Genomic DNA, 7,847 nt, shown 5'->3' on the forward strand with positions numbered 1-7,847 from the left:
ACCAGCAAGACCCATTCAAACCTGGAACATCAGAGATGAAAGAGGCGTGAAGGGCATGGAAGCCCTTTGCTCTGCAGATGGGGAGACCGCAGCCCAGACAGGGGCCCACTCTTCCCACAGCCCCACTGGGGTCCTTGATGAACAGAAGGCACATAAAGATGAAGAAGGAGACCCAAGGCCTTTGCCAGTGTCCACTCTGAGCAGAGGCAGGCCTCCTGCCTTCCAGGACTGTCCACTCTCTCAAGTAGAGGAAGGAGGCCAGGACTAGCCACAGTCTGGTCCTCTCAGGGACGTGCCAGGGAAGCCAGGCAACGTGGGAGGACAGGGTCCTGGCTGCGAGGAAATCGGTGTGGGAGGCTTCCCCAAGGACCCGTGCTAGGAGCCCAGGCCTGGCTGCTGGATTGGCTCTGCCACCCTCTGTGGAATCCTGAGTCCATAGGCTCCTCCTCTCCTGCATCTGTTTCCCAGGAGCCCAGCAATAACCACCATACCAACTAAGCTCTCCCTCGATGCAGGCTTTTCCTGCATCACAACAGCCCAGAGGCTCCGCTGCTGATTTCCCTATTCTAGAGCTGAAGAAACTCAGGTGCAGTGAGGTCAAGAGACTTGCCCAAGGTCACACAGCCTATCCACAGCCCCGTGGGCTCTCTGATCCCGAACGCCATATGGGCTCTCTTTATTTTCAGAAAAGATGGTCTTGGAGTTCCCGTCGTGGCTCAGTGGTTAATGAACCCTACTAAGAACCATGAGGTTGCGGGTTCGATCCCTGGCCTCGCTCAGTGGGTTAAGGATCCAGCGTTGCCGTGAGCTGTGGTGTAGGTTGCAGATGCGGCTGGGATCCCGGGTTGCTGTGGCTGTGGTGTAGGCCGGTGGCTACAGCTCCGATTCAACCTCTAGCCTGGGAACCTCCATATGCCATGCGAGCAGCCCTAGAAAAGGCAAAAAGACAAAAAAAAAAAAAAAAAAAGGAAAAAATGGTCTTACAGGAGCAGCAAGCCTTGCACTTCCAGGATCCTTCATCTGCTGGATGTGGAAGAAGAAAAACCCTAAACGAACTCCTTTAAGGAGTTCCTGTCATGGTGCGGAAGAAGCAAATCCAACTAGGAACCATGAGGTTTCGGGTTCAATCCCTGGCCTCACTCCGTGGGTCCAGGATCCGGCGTTGCCGTGAGCTGGGGTGTAGGTTACAGAGGCAGCTTGGATCTGGTGTTGCTGGGGCTGTGGTGTAGGCTGGCGGCTACAGCTCCAATTGGACCCCTAGCCTGGGAACCTCCATATGCCGAGGGTGCAGCCCTAAAAAGACATAAATAAATAAATAAATAAATAAATAAATAAATAAATAAATAAAGGACTCTTTTGAGAGCCTGTGTAGACAAAACAGCCAAACCTGAGCAAAGGGGCAGAGCACAGGCTGACACATCCCAGGGCCAGTGAGTGAGGAGCAGCCAGGCCAGGTCCCAGGACGTGCAAGGTGGACAGGTCACTGGGCTGGGACCTGGGGGGCCTCGGAGCTGGGACCCCTAGGCCTGAACCCTGGGTTTGCCTACAGGCCCCTGGCCAAGCCAGAGCCTGAGACCTGGCAGGGAAATCGCATCTAGGGGCCTAAGCCCCGCTGGGAAGGCTCAGGGGCTGCGAGACGGTGGAAAAGTCATTGTCAGCTGCAGAGCCTAGAGCCACATTCCTCAGTGGAGATGCCGCCCCTGCTGGGCCCCGGGGCTGCCTCTTCCTTCCCACACATCCCCCGTAGTGTCCTGGAAAAAGAACAGAGATCTGCCAACTCAGCCTCCCTAGGTGTGGCAGAAGGTCATGGCCATGGGGCCCTGTTCCTGGCCCCACATGTGGCCACAGCAGAGCAGAACCGCCCGGCCACACCAGCCGCCTCGGGGTGGTGAGGGACCTGCACGACTGCCCCATTGGAGTGGGGACTCCTGAACAGCTTCTCTAGCCCCTCCTGTGCGTCTGACCTCTGCAGCCACCCAGCCAGGGTGCACCACCCCTCAGGGCCCAAAATGCACCACTGACCTCAGTCAGGAGAGATGCCAGCCCAGCCCCCTGCTCCCTGCCCACCTTTCCACCCCCACACAAAACCTGGGCATTTTATTTTATTTTTTAGGGCCACCCGCGCAGCATATGGAGGTTCCCAGGCTACGGGTCCAATCGGAGCTGTTGCTGCCGGCCTACACCACAGCCACAGCAACGAGGGATCCAAGCCACATCTGTGACCTATACCAGAGCTCATAGCAACGCTGGATTCTTAACCCGCTGAGCGAGGCCAGGGATCGAACCTGCAACCTCATGGTTCCTAGTCAGATTCATTTCTGTTGCACCACGATGGGAGCTCCCAACCTGGGCATTTTAACCCCTCCCCAACATACAACCCTACTTCCTTTGGGGTTCAGCCCCTGGAGAGCAGGGCCAGTCCTTCCCAGCCTTGTCCAGCCCCTCCCCCAAAGGCAGGTGCAGATTTAAGAGAGAGGAGAGGGGTTTGAGGCCTCACAGGGCCCTTACTGTGCAGACCAGAACCCCTCTTCTCTGCCCCAGCGCCTGGAGCTCTGAGAGCCACTGCCCTCCATGCTCCACCCTGCACCATGACCTGTGACCTTAGCCCCCAGGGTCCAGGAAAAACATGGGGGCCGAGGGGAAAACCGGCAGCTCACACAAACGAATCGCATCCATCCTGGTGAGGCCCTGTGCATGGCCAGGCCAGCTGTGCTCTCCCAGTGTTCCTGGTGCAAAACCCGAGGCCATACAGGCCCACGTGGCAAAGCTGGGCCTGGGGCCCAGGCTCCCGACCCCCAGAGGCTTCATCTCTCCCTCTGTTGTGCCCCCATCACCATCTGTTTGTTCACACATCCATGGGGCAAATGCTTGCCGAGCACGGAGGCCAGTCGCCATCAGTCGCTGCACAGTACAGCATGGGTCCCAGCTGGGGCTCCAGACCACCTGCTTGCTGGGGTCTCGAGTGCCCAGAGAAGCCTGCACGGTGGCCTCTGGTCGGAAGTCCTCTCCCATCCAGCCGCTCTCCATGCAGGGCTCGGGCTGAGAACCAACCTGGGGCGCTCTCTCCTCCGCCTCTGGGTTGCAGAGACAAACCCAGGAAGAACATCCGCTCCTCCCCGTGAACAGGAGAAGCCCTGATTTATCTCCCAGGTGGGGAGATCTTGGAGGTGCTGCAGGGGCTCCCAGGAGAAAACGATTTTGTGTCAGGGTGTTTCATTGGCTGGGCCGCCGTGCACAGATTTACGGTGCCGGGAAGAAGGGAACAGGACTGTGATAAACTGTAGGCCGGAGGTGACCAGGAGAGGTGTGGGGAGAGAATGTGGCGTCGGGAGAGATTTGTGGAAATGGCCTGAAAACCGAAAAGAGCCCTAGTTTAAAATATACTAAGAGAATTCCCACCAGCCTAGTCCCTTCCGACGGCGCTCCCGGGAACTCTCCTCTGTGGCCTCTCAAAATCTGGAGAGGAGTTCCTGTTGTGGCTCAGCGGGTTATAAACCTGACCAGTATCCATGAGGACACAGGTTTGATCCCTGGCCTCGCTCAGCGGGTTAAGGATCCGACGTTGCCGTGAGCTGTAGTGTAGGTTGCAGATATGGCTCAGATCCTGCGTGCCTGTGGCTGTGGTGTAGGCCGGAAGCTACAGCTCTGATTGGACCTCTAGCCTGGGAACCTCTATATGCTGCAGGTGCGGCCCTAAAAAGCAAAAAAAAAAAAAAAAAAAAAAAATCTGGAGAAGGAGCAGGCCCAGAGAGCCCAGCCTACCAGGGCCCCTTGGCGCAGTGTGCAGGGATGTGACCTGGGGGAGTGACACTCATGATGATGACACCACAGAGCCTTTCCAGGTACACAGAGCCGTGCTCAGTGCTCCCACACGCTATTATTATTGCCCACGTGGGAGCTCTTAGGAAGGCATTGCTATCACCCCCATTTCCCAATGAGGTTACAAGAAGTTAGGGAATCTACTTAAGGTCACTGGGCCAGGCTCATATGACCCCAAACTGATTCTTCAAAGTGCTATGCCAGGCCACCCCCAGCAGTGACCAGGGTGGCCCAGGGTGAGGACCCTCACCTTTGAGGTTACTTGGGAGTCGAGTCTGCCTGGTTCAGGATGGATGCTTGAGTGAGGGGTGCAGGCAGCCAGCAGGTACCTCCTCTGTCCCTCAGAGCCCCTCGACACCACACCTAACCCCACCCAAAGTCCATTCTAATCCACCCCTACACTGGATCCTGAAGAAGGAAAGAAGGTCTGTCCAGCCCTGCTGTGTAGATGGTGTGGGGAGGCCCAGAGTACAGAGGCCAGGGCTTCCAGCAGAGCGGACCCTAAGCCAGGCCGCTGGTTCCAGGCAGAGAGAGGAGGTGGGGAGGAGGGGGGAATGGAGCAAGTGGGGTGGAAGCCCAAACTTACCACCAGGCAGCATAGATTGGGGACCCTGGTGGGAGCCTGGCAGTGGGTGTTCCAAGCGCTCCCAGCCTCTCCCTTGGCCTGTACTTTCTTAGGGCCCAGTGACTGACTCTGATCTACCAGGTGCTGCCAGTTCCAGCTCTCAGATGCCCCAGAGGGAAGTGGAGTAGTGGGGAGGCCTCTCCTGGACCCAGAATCCACCCAGGATTTTACCCTTGCCTGCCCTGTGGCCTGGGTACTCAGGGAGGACAGTGGGGCTGGAAGATGCAGGGACAATGGCCCAGGCCTGTGGGCCTGGGCACTGGGAACCTGAGTTCCTGTCCCCCTGGACTGCCATCTAGCTGCACTCCTTTCCACATCCACACACTCCCCATCAGTGCAGGGGCTGCGTATGGGAAGTCCTGCCTGGCTCCCACTTGCAAGGTAGGTTTCCCAGCAGCAGACTAGGTGATCTGGCCCAGCCAGGCTGGGCTGCCAGGATCCCCTAAGTCAGAGGCCAGTGGAAAACCTCCTGCCTGGTGGAATTTGAGAGGCCCTCCCAGAAAAACCCATACAACAACTCAAATATACCTGAGATGTACCATTTATGCATCATGTCTTTGAGTTATGCATGAGCCACCAGGCCCCCTGGGGCAGGAGGCCTGAATCTTTTCACCTCCAGTGGTGTCTCCTATCCAACAAGATAGGAGGAACAGCACCCCCAGAGAGACATGGGGGAGTCATGCAGATGTGGGGAAAGGGGGTACATTCTCCCCTCACCCTTCTCTCACCTGATCCTCTCTGCAGCCCTGCCAAGTCCGTTGTTCATATTTTCACTCCACAATGGGCCACCCTGGAAAGGCAGCTGGAGCCAGGACTCAAATCTGGGTCATCTCACTCCTGAGCCCTTTTCCATGAAGAACTGCAAGGAAGAAAGAAAGACCAATATGGTAAAACCAGAAGTGAATCATAAATTTTTCATTTTTAAAATATAATCCTTTGGAGCTTGAACAATTTTGTAATTTAAAATGCTCCACAAAACTCTCTGGTTAAACAAATTTGGCATGCCACTTAGAAAAGAACAACAATGAGCTGTCCGTATAGCTACATCCCAAGCTATGGAAGCCATCCAAAAGCAGGCTCAGAGGAAAATTAATAGCCCTGTTTAGTTTCATTACTAAATAAGAGTAAGTAATTGAACTGAGCGTTCAGTTCTATACATTGGAAAAAATAGACAAAATGTAGCATAAGAAAGTCTGGGGAAAGAAAGAAGCTTCAATAAGCAGACTTCTGTCCTAACCTGAGAAGGTCACAGAGGTGGCTCAGATCTGGCATTGCTGTGACTGTGGCGTAGCCTAGCGGCTATAGCTCCGATTCAGCCCCTAGCCAGGGAACCTCCATATGCCACGGGTGCATCCCTAAAAAGATAAAAACAAACAAACAAACAAAAACATTGTAGATGCTTGAGTGCTTTGTAGATGATTTTACTAATAGAATCTGTTGAAATAGACGTTGTGGGATATTTCCTTAGAGAAAAACTGTTTTTTCTGTAAAACATTAAATGGATGCAGCCCTTCAATGCAAGAACCAGACCAGACCTTGTGAATGAAGATCATACACTCAGAACGGACCCAGATTCAGCACTTTCTCTTGCTCACACACTCTCTCTCTCCCTCCCTCCACATTTTAACTCCAGTTATCAGATTCAAAAACTAAAAAGCCAAATATATATGGTTCTTTAAGCAGGCCAGATTAATTAAACAGGTGAATTGATGATGATGAAAATATTAAGGTGAATTCATGCTAGTAATTAATAATGACTAAATGTTAAAGTTATTTTTTTACAAAAAATATCTCTGAGCAGAAAAGACTGGAAAAGAAAAAAAAAAGAGGGGAAAAAAAGAAGAAAAAAAGAGTTCCCACTGTGACACAGTGGGTTAAGGATCCAGCGTTGCTGTAGCTGTGGCATAGGTCACAGCTGTGGCTCAGATTCGATTCCTGGACCAGGAACTTCCACATGCCACAGAGACGGTAATGAGGGCAGAAACTCTGAATCAAGTTCTATAGAAAGTCCAAAACGAGTGACTTAGGGAGAACACAGCATGCTGCATGCATGAGTTTGGGAAAGGACCTCGCCAAGTTAATGCTGCCGCTCCCTGAGCGCATCCCCCACCCTCAAAGCCAGCCCTGCTCTCAGGAAAGGAGAGCAATCTGGCTCCCCTGCACCTGTGCCCGTAAGTCACATGATTAAAGACCACGTATCTCCTCTTGGGGCTTCAGTATCTGTGATAAAGGGTCCCCCTCCATAGCTTAGGAATGGCCAAGGGCAGAGGGCAGAAACTGGGGCTCCTAAGACCCTCCAGGAAGCCTGGAGTAAGTACACAACAAAGAATAAACTCTGGGAGTTCCCGTTGTGGCGCAGTGGTTAACGAATCTGACTAGGAACCATGAGGTTGCGGGTTCGATCCCTGGCCTTGCTCAGTGGGTTAAGGATCCGGTGTTGCCGTGAGCTGTGGTGTAGGTTGCAGACGTGGCTTGGATCCCAACTAGCAGTGGCTCTGGTGTAGGCCGGTGGCTACCACTCCAATTAGACCTCTAGCCTGGGAATCTCCATATGCCTCGGAATTGGCCCTAGAAAAGGCAAAAAGACAAAAAAAAAAAAAAAAAAAAAGAACAAACTCTGTAAAACTTAATTGCACGACTGGAAAGATTCCACCCCTAGCATAAACAAAGCCAAAAAATAGGAGGCAATGAGGCAGGAGGGGAGGAGGAAGAGGGAGGGATGGGGAGGAAGAGAGGAAAGGAAGTATAGCTCAGTACAGACGAAGACGAAGGCACGCCAGCGTTTATTTTGAGCACCTCTGCCAATCAAGTCTTAGAACCTTCCTGTATCCACCTCCAGACCTTCCCAGGTCATTCTCATCTCAAGAGATCTGGCCTGAGCCCACAGCAATGAGTATCTGTGTGATACACACATTTCTGTATTTGATTATAATTAACTGAGTAACTATTTTATTTTTAATGGCTTTATTGAGGTATAATTTACATACCATAAAATTCATGGAAACGACTTATAAAGACTGCATAATGAGCAATTAGGAGGCGAGCAAAGTTATTAGGTGACGAGGCGCTCTGCAAAGTTGTTTGGGGACCTGCAATTCAGGCGCACAGGGAATCAGACCTTCCCTGAGGGGCAGCTTCCTTCGCACTGGACCCTTTGACATCCATCCTGAGAAAGAGCAAGGGCGTGTGGATTCCAGGAGGCAGAGGCTTGGGTCCAGGAGTTCCGAACATCCTTGCAGGCTGAAGAGCCCCTGTTTTACTGCATAAATTATTTCTCTGAAAGCTGCTGAAAGGGATTGTGGGCTATAATTAGAATAATGCCCACAGGATTATAGTCGCAAATGTAATTGCATAACCGTTTAGAGGTAAATGGCGCCACGAGAAGACAGGTTCCCAGGAGGGC

This window comes from Sus scrofa, chromosome 6, assembly GCF_054392235.1.
Source record: "Sus scrofa isolate SSC_HxYL_T2T_F1_AM1 chromosome 6, Sscrofa_HxYL_maternal_Yorkshire_Landrace_v2.0, whole genome shotgun sequence".
Lineage (NCBI taxonomy): Eukaryota > Metazoa > Chordata > Mammalia > Artiodactyla > Suidae > Sus > Sus scrofa.